The sequence below is a fragment of the Stomoxys calcitrans genome, chromosome 1 (assembly GCF_963082655.1).
Source record: "Stomoxys calcitrans chromosome 1, idStoCalc2.1, whole genome shotgun sequence".
NCBI classification, from domain to species: Eukaryota; Metazoa; Arthropoda; class Insecta; order Diptera; family Muscidae; genus Stomoxys; species Stomoxys calcitrans.
The window spans coordinates 252,518,841-252,543,732 of record NC_081552.1 but is presented as its reverse complement, the minus strand read 5'-3'; the positions used below and the strand labels follow the sequence as shown (position 1 = coordinate 252,543,732).

Genomic DNA, 24,892 nt, shown 5'->3' with positions numbered 1-24,892 from the left:
GGGTATATAAGATTCGGCATGGCCGAACTTAAGACGTTTTTACTTGTTTATTTTAGTACTATGTTATAGGTTCGCTGTTATGGCTTGATATCGATAAGTAGGTTTTGTTAAGTATATGTAAAACTCTTCTTAACGATCTAATCAATTATCCGAATATTTTTAACATTATTTTGGTGTTCACTACCTTTCCCATTCCCCATGACATTAAATCTCTCCTTGGTACACTGAATAAAAATTTCTGCCCGTCATAAGTTCAGGCAGTTTTAATTTTTCCCTTTCGCGCACTCAAAGGGAAGTCTCTTTCATCCGCCCCCTAAAGCCTAGCCGCAGCTGGCCTTAAATAGAATAGCCTAAACAAAGGCGATAATCGATTAAAAGTCGACCGGTGATTTTTGCCACAAAAGCAATTAACGTGGGACATGGTTTTGACATAGAAACTTGCATGTAAATATATTTTCGCTCTTTCAAGGGTGTGGAATTTCCTCTGGCCACGCTTGACCAACTCTCTATAGTGAATAGAAAGTTTCAAATGCATTTTATTATGTGTCGTTGGCACTTATTTGATGTGTGTGTTTCCCGTAATTATCGATTAAAAATGTTTGCTTTTCGATTGTTCTTGGGTGTGATGTAATTAAAGAAGGGAGCGGGTGATTATTTATCACCATTTTTCACGCGTACTCTCTCGTTCACCTCATCCACGGTTATAAATATATGTAGTATGTGCGTGCGAATGTTCGTTTTCATGTGAATTCTATCAACAGTTCATTTGTTTGTCATTTATGAATGTCACTTGAAGAAATGAGTGCCACAATCTCACTTGAACAGAGATGCATAAATGATAAAGTGAAAAAACTCACACACACACACGCTCGCAATTAAAAAAGCCCACAAATGACCAATGAAACAGGGTTGCCGTTTTCATTATTTATTATGTAGAAGAAAAATAAATGTTCAAGGTAATCGGTTCAGCCGATTGTGTAGGTTGGTCTGGAAGGAAACATAGGCTATATAATTTTTTGATATCGGGAGGGGGCCGACCCTCCCCCTTACCACAAAGGTACTACCCAAAAATAAAAGTGGACCGATCGGGACAAAATGGGATTCAAATGAAAGGTATTCAAGAGTAGAGTACGAATTTCATAATAAAAGTTGGGTCCAAGTACCTAGGGGCCCGCCCCAGCCCCAAAACCCCTTAAAATAGGTTTATTTGACGATCATGACAATATGGGACTCAAATGAAAGTTATTCGGGAGTAGATTACGAATATGGCCAGGAAGTGGGAATAGGCTTTATAATTCATTGATAATGGAAGGGGACTCATCGGGACAATATAGGTATCAAATAAAAGGTATTGGAGAGTAGAATACGAATATGGGATTAAATTTGTAGTCTAAGTACCCATCGTGCCGCCCCAACCCCAAAACTCCCCCTAACAGACATATTGACCTTAATTTCAATATGGGGCTCAAATGAAAGGTATTCGGGAGTAGATTTCGAATCTGGCATACAAAATCAGATCGAAGTATACGGGGCCACGCCACCTCTCAAAACTCCATTAGACCCATTATGACTATATGATATTTGGCTGAACCGATTTTCTTAAAATTTTTATAAATTGTGTACGTTTGTCTGCAAGGAAACATAGGCTATATAATTTTTAGATACCTTACCCCAAAAACGCCATCCATATCCGAAAGTGGTCCGATGGGCACAATAAGGGTATCAAATGAAAGGTATTGGAGATCAGAAAACGAATATGGTATTAAAGCCAACCCCAAAACTCCTCTAAACAGATATATTCGAAGTTCATGTCAATATGGGACTCAAGTGAAAAGAATTAGGCAGAAGACTGCAAATATGGCATAAAACAATAGGTTCAAGTAATGGGAGGTCGCCCAACCCCCAATGGAAATATTAGCCGACCATGGCTATATGGGACTCAAATGAAAGGTATTTGGGTGTAGATTACGAATATGACACTAAAATTTGCGTTCAAGTCATGCTGGCACTTTTCCTCCTAAAGATACGTCAAATGGGTTATTTGACCCATTATGACAATAGGGGACTCAAATGAAAGGTATTTGAGAGTAGAAAACGAAGTTGATATCCAATTTTGGAGCCAAGTGTTTTGGGGTACGCCCTAAAGCACTTCCTAAACTGAACTTCATTTCCGTTGGGAATAAAGAACGAATTTGATATCTTTTTTCAGTGCAAAGTGCCGGTGGCTGCCCCAGCCCCAAAACACCCTCCAAACGGTTCATATTTACCGGCCATGGCAATATGAGGCTCAAATTAAAGGGATTTGGAAGTGCAGCACGAATTTGATATCCATATTTGAGTTGAAATGTCTGAGGTGCCATCCCTCCCCTAATGAGAACATTACCACCAGGAACCGAGAAGGAGCAAATTCTCACACTCCAATGAGTGCTTTTCGATTCAAGTTTAAACTCAATGATAAGGGACTTTTTTTTATAGCCGAGTCCGAACGGCAACCCGCAGTTCGACACCTCTTTGGGGAAAATTTTTTAAATAACCATGCATGGCATTATATCTCGCAAATGTCGCCAAAATTTAGAGGGGATAAACACTGCTTTGTCCGATGTTCTCGCCAGGATTCGAACGCGTTCAGCATCGTAGGCAGCAATGGTACGAATTCGATATCCGCATTCAGGGCGAAGTGTCCCCATCCTAAAAAGATATTAGTGAGTTAATGAAGGGGAGTCCCCCAGGAGGCAACAGAGGTTTCCACCAACAAGGCAGGCGCAGATTTTTGTCCACATCCAGATTTCAATTCCTATGACCACACTGATTTCATTACTGCTGTGGCTTGTCTAGGAACGCCAACCTTCATATTGAAGATCCGCCCTTCATATTGAAGATATCTCAATGGTGGAGAAGCTGCACCTTTTGTGCCCGCATTCTTCAACTACATCAGTAGTAGTAGTGGCTGGTTCAGGGACAACCACCACAGCATTCATCTTCTCTGCCCTTCCGCTCATCTTGTCTAAAAGTTTCTTGGCAGACACTAAGATAGGCTTAATGTTCCGAGATGGCGGAAGGGCAACTTTTGTTGCAGCATTCTTCAATCCACCACGGGAAACTGCCGTCCCCTGATAGTTCACAGAGGGGAAGTGGACTAAGGATTTTTGTACCCACCACCGTAGGATAGGGGGTATATTCATTTAGTCATTCCGTTTGGCACAGATCGAAATAACAAATTTTCGCCGGATTGTGACGAAATGGGGTTTACATATATACCTGAGGTGGTGGCTATCCAAAGTTCGGCCCGGCCGAACTTAATGCCTTCTTACTTGTTTAATTTCTTTTTCACGTCCGAGTATTACCTCTGGTGTCGAAGAACCGCTCTCCTGTTAAATATTCCCTTTGTGTGAGCTAAATATTGCCATTACTTCAAAATTTCGACTTGTTCTTACCGCGTCGATGACCTTCATTTGACATGCCAGTGCATCTGTTCTTTGTGAGAACGGTTTTCAATCCTCGTTAGTCATTTGGTTTGTTAATCGATCGCGATTTTGCCCACAAACCCTCCTAGGTAAGAGCAAACCCGTTGATAGAAATCCCTCGCTTTTTTGACTTTCGATTTCTTTTTTTCTTGACGATGGCCTTCACTTGATATGTCAGTGCATCTCTATCTCGGTAGCGTATGTTGAAAGTCATGAGAGTAGCCGTTGTACAAAATTTCTGCCAAATCGGATGAGAATTGCCCCCTCTAAAGGCTCAAGAAGTCAAGATCCAAGATCGGTTTATACGGCAGCTATACCAGATTATGAACCGATTCGAATCATATTTAGCACAGTTGTTAGAAGTGATACCAAAACACCACGTTCAAAATTACTGTCAAATCGGATGAGAATTGCGCCCTCTAGAGGCTTAAGAAGTCAAGACCCAAAATCAGTGTATATGGCAGCTATACCAGATTATGAACCGATTTGAATCATATTAAGCACAGTTGTTAGAAGTGATACCAAAACACCACGTTCAAAATTTCAGTCAAATCGGATGAGAATTGCGCCCTCTAGAGGCTCAAGAAGTCAAGACCCAAAATCGATTTATGTGGCAGTTATATCAAAACCTGGACCGATTTGGCCCATTTAGAATCCCAACCGACCTACACTAATAAAAAGCATTTGTGCAAAATTTCAGCCAAATTGGAATAGAATTGCGCCCTCCAGCGGCTCAAAAAGTCAAGATCCAAGATCGGTTTATACGGCAGCTATACCAGATTATGAACCGAGTCGAATCATATTTAGCACAGTTGTTAGAAGTGATACCAAAACACCACGTTCAAAATTACTGTCAAATCGGATGAGAATTGCGCCCTCTAGAGGCTTAAGAAGTCAAGACCCAAAATCAGTGTATATGGCAGACCGACGGACGGACATGGCTACATCGACTTAAAATTACATGACGATCAAGAATATATATACGCATATTTCGAGGTGTTACAAACAGAACGACGAAATTAGAATAAGGATATCAAAAGAGTTATGCTGTGGCAACCCTTACAGTTTTTAGGAGTGTTGCATAGCATGATTTTCTTTGTTGGTTTGAGTTTTTAATGTTTGGTCATTTTTAGTGATTTTCAATAGCTTTTCTTCCTCTATCCTTTTTCCACCTCCTCGTCCTCTCCGTCCCTTCATTCAATATTTCCTCGCCACAGTAGTTTACTTTTTAATGAGGTGTTGGTGTGGTGTTTTCGAGCGCGAGAATGCGAACGCAAAGAGATAATTAACCGGAAATTGGTATTGTACGACTTCGGGTTTGCTAAGCGTAAGCGGCCAGCTGTTGGTCGGTAATCAATGCTGTTGTTGTTATTATTGTTATTGTAAATAAACAAATGATTTGTATGTTTTCTGTTTGTTAAATGACAAGAGAACAAGTTGCATATGGGGAGATAGACTCACCACTCACACACACACACACACATACACATTCAAGATGAACACAGGTATTTATGCTCATGCCCAAGGGGAGTAACAACAACAATTTATTGCAAAAAGGTTGTAATAAGTGGTGGAGGTGGTGTTGGTGCCAGTGGTGTCGTTGTTTGTACCTGTCATTACCACACAAAACCAAGGGAAGTGTGTCGTCCCTTTATTTTGCTACAATGGTCAGTCTACATGCATTTTCTCGAGCTTGAGGGTAACTAAGCATTGTTGTGTGCGATTCCCAAGAAATTAAAAACTTTTACAAAGAATTTCAACTTTGAACCAAATACGCAGGGTGGACTTTAATGAGAGTGCGAGAGAGAGAGAAAAAATATGTACAAGTATAGTTCTAAACAAGAACGATTGCCGCACGCATTTTGGACCCAAGAAAAGGTAAGAACTTGGAAGGGCTTTAAAAAAACCTAAACCCCAAAACCATAAACAAAGGCAAACATATGATGTAAGTATTGAATACTTAACAATTATGTTGTGAAAAAATTTCAATCTGATACTTTAGAGGAATTGACATGAACAGACACTTAAAAAAATGTTATTGAAATTCCGTCTTAAAGAAAATTTCCTTTAACGTACAGAGAGTACGTTAAAGGACGGTTCGCTTTGTGAAGTGAATTCGTCGGAAGGAGAAGAGGGAAGATGAGGATCACAATGGGCCTTAACCTGGCCAACGTGGATGTATAGACGATAAGGTCTTGGGATCATCCCAACCTAATCCGATTTAACTGGAGAGCGGTTCTTCGACACTCTATCGGTGCAGTCGAAGAATGCGACCACAAAAAAATCGCAGCTGCTTCACTATCCAGGAAAATAGCACCTAACTTAGCATCTACCAAGAGACTCTCCAATAAGAAAGGTGTAGATGTAGAGATAGATCGTACCTCGAAGAATCGCAGCGGAATTCTCCAGGCAAAGACAGAAGTGTCTGTCATCGTGACAGGTAAAGATTTTAGTCTACATCCAGATTTCAATGCCCCCTGCCATGATAGGTTTCCTGAGTGCTATGGTTGGTGTTCCTAGAGCAGTCACGAATCCTACAGCGACGTAGACTTCTGTCTCATCCTGGTGGAGTTTTCGAAGGACCGTCCACTTCACGGCAGGTTACTTCTCTTGCACTTCTTTGCAAAAAATAATTGATCAAAAGAAGCATAATCAGGGTCTGGTAGAGGGATTATTTTGGGCGGAAACTATGTGGGCATGGCAAGATTAACTCCGAAAAAAATGCCACGAGAAATAAACCCAAGCTATTGGAGAACATTTCATTGAAATTTTACTTAAAACAAAAATTTCACTGAAATTTTATCTTTAGAGAAAATGTTACTAAAAAATCTGTCTTTTAAGAGACAACTCCCTTAAATTTTGTCTTATACTAAAATTTTGCTGAAGAGAAAATTTCATTGAAATTTGGAGAAAATTTAACTGAAATTTTGTCTTTAGAGAAATTTTCACTAAAATTTTGTCTTTATAGAGAATTTTGCTGAAATGTTGTCTTAAGGGAAGATATCACTGACATTTTGTCTTAAGAAAAAATTTAGTCTTTAAAGGAAATTTCACTGAAATTTTGCTTTAGAGAAAATTTCACTGAAATTTTATGTTAAGAGAAAATTTTATTAAAATTTTGTGTACATTTGTCTTTAGAGAAAGTTTCATCAGAATTCTGTCTTAAGAGAAAATTTCACTGAAATTTTGTCTTTGGAGAAAATTTCACTGAAATTTTGGCTTAAGAGAAAATTTAACTGAAATTTTGTCGTAAGAGAAAATGTCACTAAAATTTTGTCTTTAGAGAAAATTTCACTGAAAATTTGTCTTTAGAGAAAATTTTACGGAAATGTTGTCTTTAGAGAAAATTTCACGGAAATTTTGTCTTTAGAGAAAATTTCACGGAAATGTTGTCTTTAGAGAAAATTTCACGGAAATTTTGTTTTTAGAGAAAATTTTACGGAAATTTTGTCTTTAGAGAAAATTTCACTGAAATTTTGTCGTTGGAGAAAATTTCACTGAAATTTTGTCTTTGGAGAATATTTCAATAAAGTTTTTCTTTCTTAATAGAAAAAAGAGAAAATTTTACTGAAGTTTTGTCTTTATAGGGAATTTTACTGAAATTTTGTCTTTAGAGAAAATTTCACTGAAATTTTATCTTTTGAGGAAATTTCACAGAAATTTTGCTTTAGAGAAAATTTTATTATCATCTTGACTTAAGAGAAAAATTTGTCTTTAGACAATATTTTTCTTTAGAGAATAGTGCACTGAAATTTTGTCTTTAGAGGAAATTTCCCTTAAATTTAGTCACTCGAGAAAATTTGACTGAAATTTTGTCTCTGAAGAAAAATTTTTCAGAGATTAAGCTGAACTTTAAAGGCAACTTTTATTTTGCTCTATTTGAAGGAAACAACGAAATGACAACAATATTTATGCGAATTTAAATATTCTCCAACTTTTTTCACCATTTTTCAATTGTGGCGAATTTCCAAAATCAATGAATCCCAATTAATGCACCACCATCCACTCTTGTGATTATTTTTACATATTCATAGCCATATGTTCATGTGTACTCACTTATACATAGGTACATACTTGCATATGCATCACATTTTGCATGGCATGCATGTATGTATTTAGCAACATATGGGCATACGCTGCGAGGGCCATCCACCTCCACCCCACCCAGTTTGAAATACATACCAAGTAGTGCACAGTCCCATGTGAACAAGTTTACATAGCACTCAGCAGAGACGAAAGTGTCTGTCGTAGTCACCTACTGTCTGACAGACGATTGTTTGCTTTATCGATTGAATGTATGTTTCTTTTTGCTCTCTCTTTCTCTTTCTCTCTCGCTACTACTCTCTGAATAAACTCCAAGTTAAACAACTGCCATGAGTGTTCAGTTGGAGTGTTGCACTGACTGCACTGAAACACTGGACTAGAATTAAGGGCTGATTGTATATAAGGAGTTTACCACCACCAGCAGCATTGTTATCGTAAAGCATAAAGCATGCCAAACAGACTTGGTGGGCGGTGGGTGTCTGTGTATCTGCATGATGAGTATCATTGTGATGAGAAAGTGCATTGTGGCTGGTATGCATGCACACAGCAATGATACACACTGTGAACGTCCTTTAAGCATCCCCCCACCCCTTTCCCACCTTCCCCCCTTAACAGTATATGAAAACTCGGGACAGTAAGTCCCTAGGTGATTATGTTTTCTCACGTTTCTTTTGTTTGAGTGGCCGAAAGACGAAAATGTTGTTCAGTAGTGACAGTGCCGTCAGCTAGTGTTTGTCGTCCATAATTCATTTTCGTCATCCTTTCTATGTCGCACTATTCCACGTTGCTATGGTGCCTTCATCGTGCCGACCCTCCTTCTGCACAAATGGAGTATTGACTGCAATTTGCGAAATCATCCCCTAATGCGGAATTCAAATAGCTACCAGCCAAGCCAAACATACATATGTAAATGATTAATCGATTTAGATTTTTATGCATTACTCATCATTATTAGGTATGAACGTGGTTCATTTGAGGGGTGGTATTGATGGATATGCGAATGCAAAACGTTCAATAATTCATTGAAAGGAAGTTGACCATCATCATTTCATGGGATTATGGTTTTCGGTGTATTATTTTATGGTTTTTGTATATTATTCGATTGTTTTGCGATACCTATTGAAAACCGGCACGTGATTACCATAAACACACCAAAAGTCACGTTTTGTTAAAACATAAATGACTTGAAACACGCACGCGTCACGCACTGCACTTGCTAGCACATTTTGTGAAAAAACAATCCTGAAAACGTTGAGTAAATGGATTTTTTTTTTAATTTTACTTATTGACTGTTATCGTTATTTATGAATATAGGCATTGGGTTTTAAAAACGACTTTAACATCGACAGACAAAGCAAAACTCAAATAATAGCCCATCTGGCCACCCTATTCATTAAATTATTAGTCAAAACTTCAAACTCTTTCCTGGTGCATTGGCCAAAGCTTACTTTGCCATACTCTCTTTGCTTTTTATTTCATATTTGCTCTTATTTCCAACAAAAAAATAAAGGAGTAATGCTATTGAAGCGTTTTAGCAATGTCAATATTGAAGCTAGAATATGTAAATGTTAAACAGATTGAAAAGCGTTAAATTCAGCTGGCGAAATTTTTTTTCAGGTTCTCTGCATCGGTATCTTGCATAATTTGAGGTCATAACTGAACTCAAAATTTCAAGTTTTAGTCAAATAGAATATGGATTGCACACTCCAGGAAATTTGAGTCCGACAATCGGCTTTTATTGGTGCTATATATGCATATGAAGTTTTGAAACGATTTGTTTAATACTTTCCATGGTTGTTGGAGTTAATAGTCGTTCGACTACCATATCCAACAACAACAATATCCATAATTTCGGGTAAATCGTATAAGATTTGTGTCCTCCTATTGACAAGATGTTAAGTCAGGATATCGGTTTACGTGGTATCTATATACATATATCAGGTTATGGACCAAATTTGGGATGGGTGTTGGGACGTTGTAACTATGATATCCCTGGTAACAGAAGTTACATAGACTTCTATGCGGATGGTTCCAAATTATATGACCAGGTGGGTTTTGGGGTGTACTCCAATGATCTAGAACTGGTCATATCGAAAAGTTTAAGACACCACTGCAATGTGTATCAAGCAGAGATCCTTGCAATTAAGGAAGTGGTCATTACGACGATTGGCATAAATATCTTCTCAGACTGCCAGGCAGCCATTAAATCCCTGGAGAACGTATTTCTGAACTCAAAAACTGCCCTTGACTGTTGCAGATCTCTCAACGAGATGGCTGAACAGTTCAAAACTCACCAGTTCTGGGTGCCGGGCCACAGAGATATCCCAGGGAATTGTAAAGCGATGAGCTTGTGAGACTAAGAACTACCGTACACATTCCAGGGATACTGGAATCTGTGGGTATGCCTCTAGCAACATGTAAGCTAAGTTTTTAGGACCAGGCCCGAAGGACAACGAATGATAGAAGGTCATAAAGAGAGGGTTGTAAGAATTTCAAAACTATTTGGCCTACTGCTTTGCTGTCATTAGCTAGAACAGACGTCATGGTATCCGTCATGACAGGTCACTGTCTAATTGGAAAACATGCTGACAGACTGAAGGTTGCCAGCAACGACTTTTGCAGAAGCTGTGAGGACATCGAAGAAGAAGAACACCTTATGTGTGTGTGTCCCTAGCAGTTAGAAGGAGTTCAACTTTAGTTTCTTTGAGAACCTGTCAGATTTAGCGGATGTGATCATTCGCAAGTTATTGGGCTTTTTAAAGCGATCTGGATGGTTCATCGGTAGGAAGTAGAAGGCATCTTCCTTCTTCTGTTCCAACTTCTCACATATCAATGAGTGCTGTCCGATTCAAGTTTATACTCAATTATAAGATGCAAATGCAAATTTTGACCATGAACATTCCACTAATGAACAGGGGCAAATTTCTCACATATGAATGAGTGCAGTCCGATTCAAGTTTTTAAGCTCAATGATAAGGGGCCTCCTTTTTATAGCCGAGTCCGAACGGCGTGCCGCAGTACGACACCTCTTTGGAGAGAGTTTTACATGACGTAGTACCTCACAAATGTTGCCAGCATTAGGAGGGGAAAACCACCGCTGAAAATTTTTTTCTGATAGTCTCTCCAGGATTCGAACCCAGGCGTTCAGCGTCATAGGCGGACATGCAATTATAAGACAATTATAAGAAGCTTTCTTAAATAGCCGAGTCTGATCGGCGTGCCACAGTGCGACACCTCTTTAAGGAAAAATTTTTATATGGCTGGCGATTATTTGTCGAAATAAGTCCGTTTGTGGTGAAAGTTGCCATTTTATACTGTGGAGTCTGGATTTTATGCAACCTTTTAAATATGTGTCAAATACGAAAGTTATATTGCGTGAAACATTAAAAAAAAAAAAACAAGTAAGAGCCTCCAACACGGATCGCATATGTCGAGTTCTATGCGTGATATCTCTTTTTAGCCAAATAAAGAATATTGAATAATAACTGTTATGCTATTGGCGCTATATCAAGTTATAGTCCGATTCGGACCGTAAATGAATTCAGAACATTGTAGAATTCATTGCGTAATATTTCAGTTCATTCGGATAAGAATTGCGCCCTATAGAGGCTCAAGAAGTCAAGGCCCAAGAACGGTTTATGTGGCAGCTATATGAAAACATGGACCGATTTGGCCCATTAACAATCCCAACCGACCTACACTAATAAAAAGTATTTGTGCAAAATTTCCAGCGCCTAGCTTTACTCCTTTGAAAATTAGCGTGCTTTCGACAGACAGATGGACGGACATGGTTAGATCGACTTAAAATGACATGACGATCAAGAATATATATACTTTAAGGGATCTGAGACGCATATTTCGAGGTGTTACAAACAGAATGACGAAATTAGTATACCCCCATCCTAAGGTGGAGGGTATAAAAATGGTGCATACCTTGAAACAGTGCCTTCAAAAAAATGTTTGCAGCAGCTGTAATCTATACTGCAGAAGGAAAGCCTAGGTGCACCGCTATCAGCAGAATTTTTATGGACTATCCTCGGATAGTCCAGTAAGGATTATTTTAAACGACACAAATTAAACATGGTTTTCCGTTTCGCACGGTTGCACGATGTAATCACAAGTTTCCAAATATGTTGACCATGTGCTTACAAATAGCACTTTTAGTGGCACTTTAATTTCCAATAAAGACTTTAGATCCAGAAAATAAGCTTTGTTCAAAAAAAGAAAGCGTTGTCGGGACTGGAGTTCCCATAAATTTATTCGTTCATAATTTTCTTTCTTTTGCAGCTCATCGCAACAAAACAAAAACCCGCTAAAATGACAACATTGGTTATAACGGCACAACAAAAGAGCCATTGATGCATACAAAATGCACAGAGAAGAGAGGCAGTCAAGTTAAGTTTATTTTGTTCTGCCATACTTTGATTTTGTTGTTGTTGTGGCTTTTGCAAAAACTAAAGAAGTCGGCTAACAAAACTTCAATGCACTTCGCATTTTGTTCGTCGTTTATTCGTTCGTTCGCACCCGGTAGACAAGTAGACAACTTTTTCGCAAACGGATAACACAGAGTGGAGAAGTTCAGTTCAGTTCTTTGATTGGTGCTTTTGTGTGTGCGCGAGGAAAACAAAAATTTAATTTGTTAAACAAATAGAAGTGTTTGTGTTTTTATGCTGAGATAGATCCGAAATAAATTCTGAAAGATTTTCGAACCAAGTGATTGCATGAATCGAAGATATTTTGAAAGGGTGAGATGAGAAATTTTCAATAACTGCGAAAAAAAAATTAAAATAAACAATAAAGTGTGATTTTTGGTAAAGTTCTTGTCACAACATTTAAACCATCCGATGCTTGATAGCCTTCCTTCTTCAACAAAAAAAAAAAAAATCAATCACTACCCAGAGGGTGTTTTGTTTATAAAGTGTTAATGCCTGTGGATTATTATAAACAAAACTAAATTTTTAAAACATTTAACGACAAAAAAAAACGTTTAAAGAAGAAAATTGTGTAGACGCTCTGAGCTTATTGACATTGGGTGAGTATGAAAAACTATTGGCTGATTCTATACTCAACAACCGCTTGAGGGGGAGGGGGAGAGACACATTTTCCTCTCATAATGAATGGGATTAGGAAATCCGTTCTATTGGATTTATTGATTTTTTTTTCTTGGGCTACCATAAACTAGTCCTCTGTCGTTGGTTCGGGTCTCTTGCAGATGTGCCGACAGACAGACATGCTTATTATGATGTTTTGTGTTCGCGGCTATATGCATGTGTGTGAGTGAGTGTCTGTGTGCCAGCTTTGTGTTTATGTATCCCAAGATAGAGTCACAGCCGCACTTTGTACCAAAGGAAATACAAGAGAAAAAAAAAAAACTGAAATAGATAAACTCCTTGCAGCTTCCACCATCAACCGACACCACCTTCAGATACACAGCCGTTGCCACAACAATAGAGAAAGAACGAAAAAAAGAGGACAAGAAAACACTCTCCAACGGAGGGAAACCAGCAACAACCATGGCACCGGTAGTTTTTTTTTTTTCCTTAAATCTGCCTCTTCCTACTTTCAGTCTTTCTTTGTGGATGGATTTGCAACAGAGCCTAACCACTCCAATCACGACTACCTCAATGATATTTTGCAGATACACAGCACAGATGTCTGTCTGTCTACACTTTGGCCCATCCTTTTAGGCTTTGGTGTGTTTGGGGTCGCCCTGAAAATAAATTCAATTTTTATATTTCTTCTGCCAGTACCTCCTGCTGTTGTTTGTCTGCCTATCAATTCGGAATAATTTTTAAATTTTTTTTTTTAAATAACTTTGTGTTGATGATTTAAGGGATATGCTGGAGTCGATTGACACACTTTTTTTCTTCATTCTCTGTATACATGATAAGAATTTTGGAGCTCGTGTGTGCGTGTGTCCAGTTGTTTAGAACCTCATGCCAAAAGGGACCGGTTGAAAAATAACAAAGTGCAAACATTGTCTGGTTTCGTTGGGTGACGCAAAGCTTTTGTCCATATATGGTAGTGTACATGACATACCATGACCTGGGATAATTCCCTGATAACCAATGTGAAAATTCAAAAGTTTAAAAATTTTATGGATCTTGGGAAAGAGGTTAGACGGGCTTGCAATGAATTTATTTACATTTATCAAGACCATTTGAGGTTAAAGATCCGGATTTAGTTCTTGTAGAGATCCTGACTTGTAGACATCCTGACTGTGGCCATTAAGGGCAGAAATGTGCCCAAATCTAAGGTTGAATTGTGAGTTCACTCGGCTGCCCCAGTACACTGAAAAAATAGTTGTCCTTACCTTAAAGATTCGAACCAAAGATGACAAACATTATTTAAATATGCCCAAATTTGCAAATTTTTAAGGAAACAACTCTTTTTGTGAAAGATTTTTTTCTTGATATTAAAGAATTTGTATATTAAATGGTAGCTTAAAACATACTTGAAGCCCAAAATATCTTTAAAATTTAGGAAATTGAGTTCGGGAAAAGGATGTAACGGGACAATGGTGTAACTTTATTTAAGACACAGAAATACCTTGCAAACAGGAGCTTCCTTAAATATTGAAATTTTAAAAGTAAAAATGCTAAATCATATGGATCCTTAACAAGATCCATATGATTTCATTTATCAAAAGATTATAGACAATAAGTTCGAACTTGCGTCCTTGTCCTTGAAACCCCCTTCGGAACACACATTCTCCCAAATTTGCGTTGATAGTCCTCCTGCATAACTTATTATTCTTCCAGTAGGAGATAAAAGGTTTGTTGATCCTTTCTCCACATAAGGGCCACTCCAAATCCAGGATGACGGTCTTCCATGGTTTAATCCTTGCTTTATAGAGACAAATCGACATTCTATCTCCTCATATAGGCTGATCAATAGAGAGCGGATATATATGCACTTTTTGTTAATGGACCGATTTTAACCAAAATTTGTATTTAGGCACTATTTGGTGTTAGAAACCGAATTTTGACGTCATGTCTGATATATGCAAAATGTACGACCCAAAATAGAGACATATTGACATTCTATCTTCACATATAGGCCAATCAATAGAGAGCGGAGATATATGGACTTTTTGTTAATGGACCGATTTTGATCAAAATTTTTATTTAGGCATTATTTGATACGTTTAGAACATTAAACGATTTAATGGTTTGGGGTACTTTTGTGGGTATAAATGTCCTCATTGAACCCATTTTCCTCTAATTGCATTCTAAGAATTATGTTCTAAGAACATATTGGCATTATATCTTCACATATAGGCCAATTAATAGAGAGCGGATATATATGGACTTTTTGTTTATGGACCGATTTTGACCAAAATTTTCATTTAGGCATTATTTGATACGTTTAGAACATTAAATGATTTAATGGTTTGGGTTCTAAATACTTTTGTGGATATAAATGTCCTCATTGAACCCATTTCCCTCTAATGGTATTCTAAGAACCTATTAGGTTCAAATGTGTACCGGTCACCCGATTTAGGTTCTTAGGCCTATAAAAGCCGTATTTATAACCCGATTTGGCGATTTGAAATGTGCCCCAACGAGTTTTGTTTAGATCTTTGATATCTGTGCCGAATATGGTTCAGATCGGTCTATATCTTAGCATAGTTCCCATATAGACTGATCTCCCGATTTAAGGTTTTAAGCCCACAAAAGCCGTTTTTATAACCCAATTTGGCTGAAATGTGGCACAACGAGTTTTGTTTAGATCTTTGATATCTGTGCCGAATATGGTTCAGATCGGTCTATATCTTAGCATAGTTCCGTATAGCACAACGTATTGTGTTAATATTCCAGATATCTGTGCCGAGTATGGATCAGATTGGTCTATATCTTAGCATAGCTCCCATATAGACCGATCTCCCGATTTAGGGTATTAGCCCTATAAAAGCCACATTTATTATCCGATTTGGCTGAAATTTGGCACAACGTATTGTGTTAAGATTCCAGATATCTGTGCCGAAAATGGTTCAGATTGGTCTATATCTTAGCATAGCTCCCATATAGACCGATCTCCCGATTTAGGGTATTAGACCTATTAAAGCCACATTTATTATCCGATTTGGCTGAAATTTGGCACAACGTATTGTGTTAAGATTCCAGATATCTGTTGTTCAGATCGGTATATATCTTAGCATAGTTCCCATATAGACTGATCTCCCGATTTAAGGTCTTAGGCCCTTAAGTTCCGTATTTATTATCCGATTTGGCACAACGAATTGTGTTTAGATTTTTGATTTATGTGCCAAATATGGTTCAGATCGGTCTATATCTTAGTATAGCTCCCATATAGACCGATCTCCCGATTTAAGGTCTAAGACCCTTAAAAGTAGTGTTTATTTCCCCATTTCGCTGAAAATTGGCACAACGAGTTGTGTTTAGGATTTTGATATCTGTGCCAAATATGGTTCAGATTGGTCTATATCGTAGTATAGCTCCCATATTGACAGATTTTATTATTAAAGTTGATCAGATTCTTAAAAATTTGCCTTACGCATTTTCAATGTATCGGGGTTTTGGAAAAAAAAGAAGCCGTTTCTTTAAATACATTGTTATAGTTATATATTTGAATTCATTATTTATATATATATATAAAGTTTATAGGAGTGAAGGTAATTAAGATTTGGGTTTTTGTACAGAAGAAATACAAAAAATATTTTTTTAACCATGTCTTTTGATTGTTAACAAGTTATTTGGTCTTAAATATTCATACATATTTTTTATAACGATATTTATTTAATATTTGCAGGTTTGAATAAAATTTGTAGATATTGGGTTACCCAAAAAGTAATTGCGGATTTTTTAAAAGAAAGTAAATGCATTTTTAATAAAACTTAGAATGAACTTTAATCATATATACTTTTTTTACACTTTTTTTCTAAAGCAAGCTAAAATTAACAGCTGATAACTGACAGAAGAAAGAATGCAATTACAGAGTCACAAGTTGTGAAAAAATTTGTCAACGCCGATTATATGAAAAATCCGCAATTACTTTTTGGGCAACCCAATATGTAGAGGAAATAGGAGCTAATGAAAATAAGATTTAAAATTTGTACAGAGGAAATACCAAAATAAAGAATACATATTTTCATGCAGTTTAATTGCTAAGAAGTTTTTTTGTTTTTTTTTTTTTGAGTTTTAATACATATATAATATAATAAAGGGTGATTTTTTTGAGGTTAGGATTTTCATGCATTAGTATTTGACAGATCACGTGGGATTTCAGACATGGTGTCAAAGAGAAAGATGCTCAGTATGCTTTGACATTTCATCATGAATAGACTTACTAACGAGCAACGCTTGCAAATCATTGAATTTTATTACCAAAATCAGTGTTCGGTTCGAAATGTGTTCATTCACCGTAACGTTGCGTCCAACAGCATCTTTGAAAAAATACGGTCCAATGATTCCACCAGCGTACAAACCACACCAAACAGTGCATTTTTCGGGATGCATGGGCAGTTCTTGAACGGCTTCTGGTTGCTCTTCACTCCAAATGCGGCAATTTTGCTTATTTACGTAGCCATTCAACCAGAAATGAGCCTCATCGCTGAACAAAATTTGTCAAAATTTGAACACATTTCGAACCGAACACTGATTTTGGTAATAAAATTCAATGATTTGCAAGCGTTGCTCGTTAGTAAGTCTATTCATGATGAAATGTCAAAGCATACTGAGCATCTTTCTCTTTGACACCATGTCTGAAATCCCACGTGATCTGTCAAATACTAATGCATGAAAATCCTAACCTCAAAAAAATCACCCTATAGTTAGTATTGTAGTTAGTATATGTAGTTAGTTAGTATTACTAAAATTTTTTCAATGTGATCTGCAGTCAAATTTCTACGTTTGTCAGAGTAATCCGTTTTATATGCAGAAAAAAATCGTTCGTCTAAACGACATGTGTCCAAACACCTTACATTTGAATCAGATATTGTCCCAATACACTAAAGTCTTTTTGGGTTGGGCCGTTCACCCAATAGCTTGACCCCAAACTCACCACCAGATTCGTATTTTTGAGTTTTTATAAGGGTACATACAAAAATAAGCTTAAATCGTTTGAGCCAACATTGATAACTGGCGTTTTTTAGTCTACAAATATCCACCAAATATGAAAAAGGTGTGCAAAATATGCAAAAGATATGCAATATATGCAGTTTGCATAAAGTATGCAAAAATTTCTTAGCGTTTTCTAAACCTACATTCGATGAAACGAATTTCTGTGTATTAAAATTTTTTTTCCGATGCTCAAAAAAATATATGCATTTGCATATGTATCCGCTCTCTACTAATCAATATTCAGGAAGGCTGTCATGGTGTAATCTTTCTGTTGTAAAGACATGTCGATACTTCGTGTAGGAAACTTTTCAACGACCTGTCCTAAGCTCAGTCTTTCTTTCATACTGAGAAAAGTGCCTATTGTAAATATGAATTAATAACATAATACGGGCTAGTTTATGATGTGTAATTACGCTGAGTTTCAATTTCTAAAAGGTTAAGAAAATTTCCTATACACAAGTAAAATTGAATTTTCATAAATATTGATACAGTAGTTAATAATTTTAATTTTACTTAAACAGATTTATTTTTGGAGAAATAGGAACTAACATAAGTTTTGTTTTTTGAAGAAAAAGACATTTTACTTAAAATGAGTAAAAACTTCATCCTTGCCAGTATCTGTTTTTATTACTGAACGAAATTTAAAGTTTATGTTCAATATAGCTAAATTGTTGAACATTTGTTTTCATTTCTTGATTTTTGTTTTACATACTGGAAATAAAGAAAAATGTAATAGCTGTTAGTAAATGTTGCACTAAAATTGAATTTGATTTTTTGTTGTCTCTTCATAAATCTGCAGAATTATATGGGGCATTATTATAAAGCTTAAGCACATGCACTGTGTCATAAAGCTCCTATACATCTAATGGGAATACTACGCACATTTAGTAGGCCGATTAATCTTGTATATAAAGTTTAATTTGTGTATTTGTTTGTTCCGTATGGGCTGTTTGTTTGTTCCGTATAGACTCAAAAATGGCTGAACTGATTACCTTGAAATTTTCACAGATTGTATAGATTGATCTGGAAGGAAACATAGGCTATATAATTTTTTGATATCGGGAGGGGGGCGAACCCTTCCCCTTACTCCAAAAGTACTACCCAAAAATAAAAGTGGCCAGATCAAGACAAAATGGGATTCAAATAGAAGGTATTCAAGAGTAGAGTATGAATTTCATAACAAAAGTTGGGTCCAAGTACATAGGGGGCCGCCCCAACCCCAAAACCCCTTAATATAGGTTTATTTGACGATAATGATAATATGTTACTCAAATTAAAGGTATTCAGGAGTATAGTACGAATATGGTCAGGAAGTAGGAATAGGCTTTGTAATTTATTGATAACGGAAGAGGGCGGACCCTCCATCGTTAACCCAAAAACACCACCCAAAATCAAAAGTGGACCGATAAGGACAATATGGGTATCAAACGAAAAGTATGCGGGAGTAGATAACGAATCTGGCATACAAATTTATGTAAAAGTATAGGGGGTCACCCCACCCCCACAATAACGCCCAAAATGGCCACAATAGCCAATCACGGATTTATGGAACTCGGTTTGTTTGTTCCGTATAGACTGAAAAACTGCAGAACCGATTTCTCGAAATTTTCGCATATACTGTAGGTTGGACTGGAAGGAAGCATAGGCTATATAAATTTTCGGTATCGTAAGGGGGACGGACCCTCCCCCTTATGCCAAAAGCACAACCCAAAATTAAAAGTAGACCAATCGTGGACAATATAGGTATCAAATGAAAGGTATTGAAGAGTAGAATACGAATATGGTATTAAAAGTTGAGTCTAAGTACCCAGCGGAACGCCCCAACCCCAAAACTCCCCCAAACACACATATCGGACGTTAATTTCAATATGGGGCGTACATGAAAGATATTCGGGAGTAGATTTCGAATCTGGTATACAAAATCAGAACGAAAAACGCCATTAGACCCATTATGACTATATGATACTTGGCTGAACCGATTTTCTTAAAATGTTCATAGATTGTGTACGTTTGTCTGTCGGGTGGGGTTGGGCCCTCCCCCTTACGCCAAAAAAGCCACCCATATCTGAAAGTGGTCCGATGGGCACAATAAGGGCATCAAATGAAAGGTATTGGAGACCAGAAAACGAATAGGTATTGGAAACCCATCCCCATAACTTCTCTAAACAGATATATCCGAGGTTCATGTCAATATGGGACTCAAATGAAAAGTATTAGGCAGTAGATTACAAATATGGCATAAAACATTAGGTCCGAATAATGGGAGGTCGCCCACCCCCAAATGGGCATATTAGCCGTCAATGGCTATATGGGACTCAAATGAAAGGTATTAGGGAGTAGATTACCAATATGACATTAAAATTTGCTTTCAAGTCTCGGTGGCGCTTTTCCTCCTAAAGATACGTCAAATGCGTTATTTGACCCATTATGTCAATATGGGACTCAAATGAAATTTATTTGAGAGTAGAAAACAAATTTGATATCCAATTGTTTTGCGGTACGCCCTAAATCACGCCCTAAATTATACTGTTGGGTATAAAGAACGAATTTGATATTTATTTTCAGTGCAAAGTGCCGGTGGCCGCCCCAGCCCCAAAACAGCCTCCAAGCGGTTAATATTTACCAGCCATGGCAATATGCAGCTCAAATTTAAGGGATTTAAAATGGCAGCACGAATTTGATATCCATATTTGAGTCGAAATGTCTGAGGTGCCATTCCTCCCCTAATGAGAACATTACCCTAAGGAAGAAGATTACCGCCAGGAATCGAAAAGGGGAAAATTCTCATACATCAATGAGTGCTTTCCGATTCAAGTTTAAACTCAATGGTAAGGGACCTTTTTTTTTTGCCGGGTCCGAACGGTGTCCGACACCTCTTTGGCGAATTTTTTTTAAATGACCATGCATGGCATTGTATCTCGCAAATGTCGCCAACATTAAGAGGGGATAAACACCGCTTTGTACGATGTTCTCACCAGCGTCAGCCTATGACGTTCAGCGTCATAGGCTAGAATGGCACGAATTTGATATCCGCATTCAGGGCGAAATGTCGCCACCCTAAAAAGATATTAGAGAGTTAAAGAAGGCGCAGCGGAGCGGGCCCGGTTCGGCTAGTATAGAATAAAGACCATGAAAGACGACAAGTTCAATAATTCTTAGTCCAGTTTTCGTCTACTTTCCCCCCTCATAAAAATAAAATAAAGACTTTGGGCAGAGGTGAAAATAGAATTCTTAATTTTCTATGAAAATCAAATTCAAGTAAAATTTTCTATGAGGATCCACGTTTGGCTAAATAACTTACAAGAAATAATTTCACGATTACTAGCAGATTGTTCAAAAAATTTAGTTTTCCTTTAAAAATTGATTAATTAATTGGAAAAATGCTCCATTCATTTTCTTGTTTCTATCCAATGAGGGATGCCTACGTTCCCTCTGGCTTAGGAAAGCAATGCCACAAAGAAGTTGATAGAAGCATAAACAAATGAAGTTGAGACTAAAACGAACAATCAAAGTATTTATCAGGGGAATAAACGATTAATTGACTGCGATGATTGTGTGAGAAAACCTCCGTCGTCTATTCAAAACAGGCCACTTGAAATTGAGATGCCCTTTCAATCGGTAATTAATTACACACAAACTCACTTCCCACTATCCCCGCTCTCTCTCTTTTTCTCTCTCTCTCTCTCTTTCACTCTATTCTCAGATAATTTACACCAGTGGGGCACTGAGGCCACAAAAGAAAATCAAATAGAGAAAATCTCAAACAATAGAATAGTGTTGAACGTCATCAAGACGGATGCTGCACACAATGCACGTAATGGTCAATGGACGGACGGACCCTCAAAGAAGACAATTGGAGAAGAAACAAAAAAAACAACAAATCTCACTTGACTTTTTCCTGCAGCAGAACTTTACCCAAAAAAAGAGAAATTAATGTTGCAAGGCACGAAAAGCAATTGATCTGATCAGACAGACATATAAACACACACACACATCCATACATAGATAAATCATTGTTTGTATTAAAGAACCTCTGTCTGTTGGCCGCTAGCTTGAACGCTTGCCTCCCATCACCATCATCTAATGAAGGGAAAAGAAAAACTACACCGCCAACAGTACAACAATACAAATCAAATGAACATTGTGGAACGAAATGGACAAACAATCACTGTCACTGCTGACTGACTTGCCAAGGGAAGAATGCATGAATTCCACCAAATTCAACGTGAAAAAAAAACACAAAAAACATACAAACATTCATCACTGATTGTTGTTCAAAAAATAACAATAAACTATAACAACAGCAACAACAACAAAAAGAATACAAAGATACATTGTATTCTGAGTTGTTGCTTTACGTTCAACATATTGTGAGCCATAGTTAGACTTGCATTCAGTTGCAGTTACACAGAGCGCAAAAATATATGAGAAAACTTAGGAGAAAGCTAAGAAAAAAATTTTTTTTTAAATATTGAAATCTAAAAAAAATATTTTTCCACAAAAATTTTTTCTACGCTTTATATTCAATTTTATTAAAAAAAAATCTAAACTTTACTTCTTTTTAATATCTTGTCAAGTTTTTCAAAATAAAATTTTTTAAAAGTGTCTTGACATTTGAAATAAAATTTTGACATAAACTCTTATTTTTATTTGTAATTAGCCAAACCGAGCCCGCTTCGCTGCGCCTTCTTGAACTCCCTAATATCTGGGGTGGGGAGGGACACTTCGCCCTGAATGCGGATATCGAGTTCGTGCCATTGTAGTCTATGACGCTGAGAGCGTTTGAATCCTGGCGAGAACATCGTACAAAGCGGTATTTATCCCCCCTTAATGTTGGCGACCTTTGCGAGGTACAATGCCATGCATGGTCATTTAAAAATTTTTCCCCAAAGAGGTGTCGCACTGCGGGATGCCGTTCGGACTCGGCTATAAAATAGGTCCCTTATCATTGAGTTTAAACTTGAATCGAAAAGCAATCATTGATGTGTGAGAATTTGCTCCTTCTCGGTTCCTGGTGGCAATGTTCTCATTAGGGGAGGGATGGTACCTCAAATATGAACATTAAATTCGTGCTCCACTTCCAAATCCCTTTAATTTGAACCCCATATTGCCATGGCCGGTAAATATGAACCGTTTGGAGGATGTTTTGGGGCTGGGCGGTCACCGGCACTTTGCACTGAAAATAGATATCAAATTCGTTCTTTATTCCCAACGGAAATGAAGTTCAGTTGAGGGGTTGCTTTAGGATGTACCCCAAAACATATGGCTCCAAAATTGGATATCAAATTAGTTTTCTACTCTCAAATACCTTTCATTTGGGTCCCATATTGTCATAATGGGTCAAATAACCCATTTGACGTATCTTTAGGAGGAAAAGCGCCACCTTGACTTGAACGCAAATTTTAATGTCATATTCGTAATCTGCTCCCTAATACCTTTGGTCGGCTAATATGCCCATTTGGGGGTATTTGGTGTGGGCGACCTTCCAATATTTGGACCTAATGTTTTATGCCATATTCGTAATCTACTGCTTAATACTTTTCATTTGATTCCCTTATTGGAATGAACTTCGAATATATCTGTTGAGAGGAGTTTTGGGATTGGGGGTACTTGGACCCAAATTTTAATACCATATTCGTTTTCTGGTCTCCAATACCTTTCATTTGATGCCCTTATTGTGCCCATCGGGCCACTTTCAGATATGGGTGGCATTTTTGGCGATATCTACAATAAAAATATATAGGGGAGGGTCCCTCCCCCTTCCGATACCGAAAAATTATATAGCCTATGTTTCCTTCCAGACAAACGTACACAATCTATGCAAATTTTAAGAAAATCGTTTCAGCCAAGTATCATAGTCATAATGGGTCTAAAGGCGTATTTGAGGGGTGGCGTGACCCCCTATACTTTGATCTGATTTTGTATGCCAGATTCAAAATCTACTCCCCAATACCTTTCATTTGAGCAAATGCAAATGCAAATTTTGCCCATGAACATTCCACTAAGTCCGATTTAAGTTTAAGCTCAATGATAGGGGGCCTCCTTTTTATAGCCGAGTCCGAACGGCGTGCCGCAGTGCGACACCTCTTTGGATAGAAGTTTTACATGGCATAGTACCTCACAAATGTTGTCAGCTTTAGGAGGAGAAAATCACCGCTGAAAATTTTTACTGATGGTCTCGCCAGGATTCGAACCCAGCCGTTCAGGGTCATGGGGGGACATGCTAACCTCTGCTCTACGGTGGCCTCTTTTCATTTGAGCCCCATATTAAAATGAACGTCCAATATGTCTGTTTGGGACAATTTTGGGGTTGGGGTTGGGGTACTTAGACTCAAATTTTAATACCATATTCGTATTCTACTCTCCAATACCTTTCATTTGATACCTATATTGTCCCGATCGGTCCATTTTTGATTTTGGGTTGTGTTTTTGACATAGGGGGGTCCGGCGCCCTGCCGATACCGAAAAATTATATAGCCTATGTTTCCTTCCAGACCAACCTACACAATATGCGAAAATTTCCAGAAAATCGGTTCTATCATATTTTAGTCTATACGGCACAAACAAACTGAGTCCCATATATCCATATCGTTATCTACTCCCGCATACTTTTCATTTGATACCCATAATGTCCTTATCGGTCCACTTTTAAATTTGGGTGGTGTTTTTGGGGTATCGGTGAAGGGGTCCGCCCCCTTCCGTTATCAATAAATTATAAAGTCGATTCCTACTTCCTGACCATATTCGTAATCTACTCCCGAATACCTTTCATTTGAGTCCCATATTGTCATGATCGTCAAATAAACCTATTTTATGAGGTTTTGGGGCTGGGGCGGCTCCCCAGGTACTTGGGCCCAACTTTTATTATGAAATTCGTACTCTACTCTTGGTAACCTTTCATTTGAATCCCATATTGTCCCGATCGGTCTACTTTTATTTTTGGGTAGTACCTTCGGGGTAAGGGGGAGGGTCCGCCCCCCCTCCCAATATCAACAAATTATATAGCCTATGTTTCCTTCCAGACCAGCCTACACAATCTGTTAAAATTTCAAGGTAATCGGTTCAGCCGTTTTTTAGTCTATACGGAACAAACCGACAAATAAACAAACACAAATTGAATTTTATTCATAAGATTTTCCCAAAGACACACCCATGACAATTGAAGATCGAAGTTCCAAAAAATTCAATGCAACAACCGGAATTAAAGGAGCATTGTGACAATAGACGTATTTGCCACTACTCTTCTAAACTTCTAAGGTACACACAAAGTTAACCACGATAAGAATTATTGGTTATTGGAGG

At 37.6% G+C, this 24,892-nt stretch overlaps 1 protein-coding gene across 1 annotated transcript in view; it reads left to right on the top strand.

Annotated features, from left to right (window-relative positions):
• The first annotated feature begins 12,390 nt into the window (after positions 1 to 12,390).
• The window catches only part of LOC106089356 (neurotactin), an 86,268-nt gene continuing 73,766 nt past the window's right edge, over positions 12,391 to 24,892 (top strand). The window contains exon 1 of the mRNA XM_013255189.2: positions 12,391 to 12,540. The gene's annotated coding sequence lies outside the window, so the exon portion shown is untranslated. The remainder of the gene's footprint in view (positions 12,541 to 24,892) is intronic.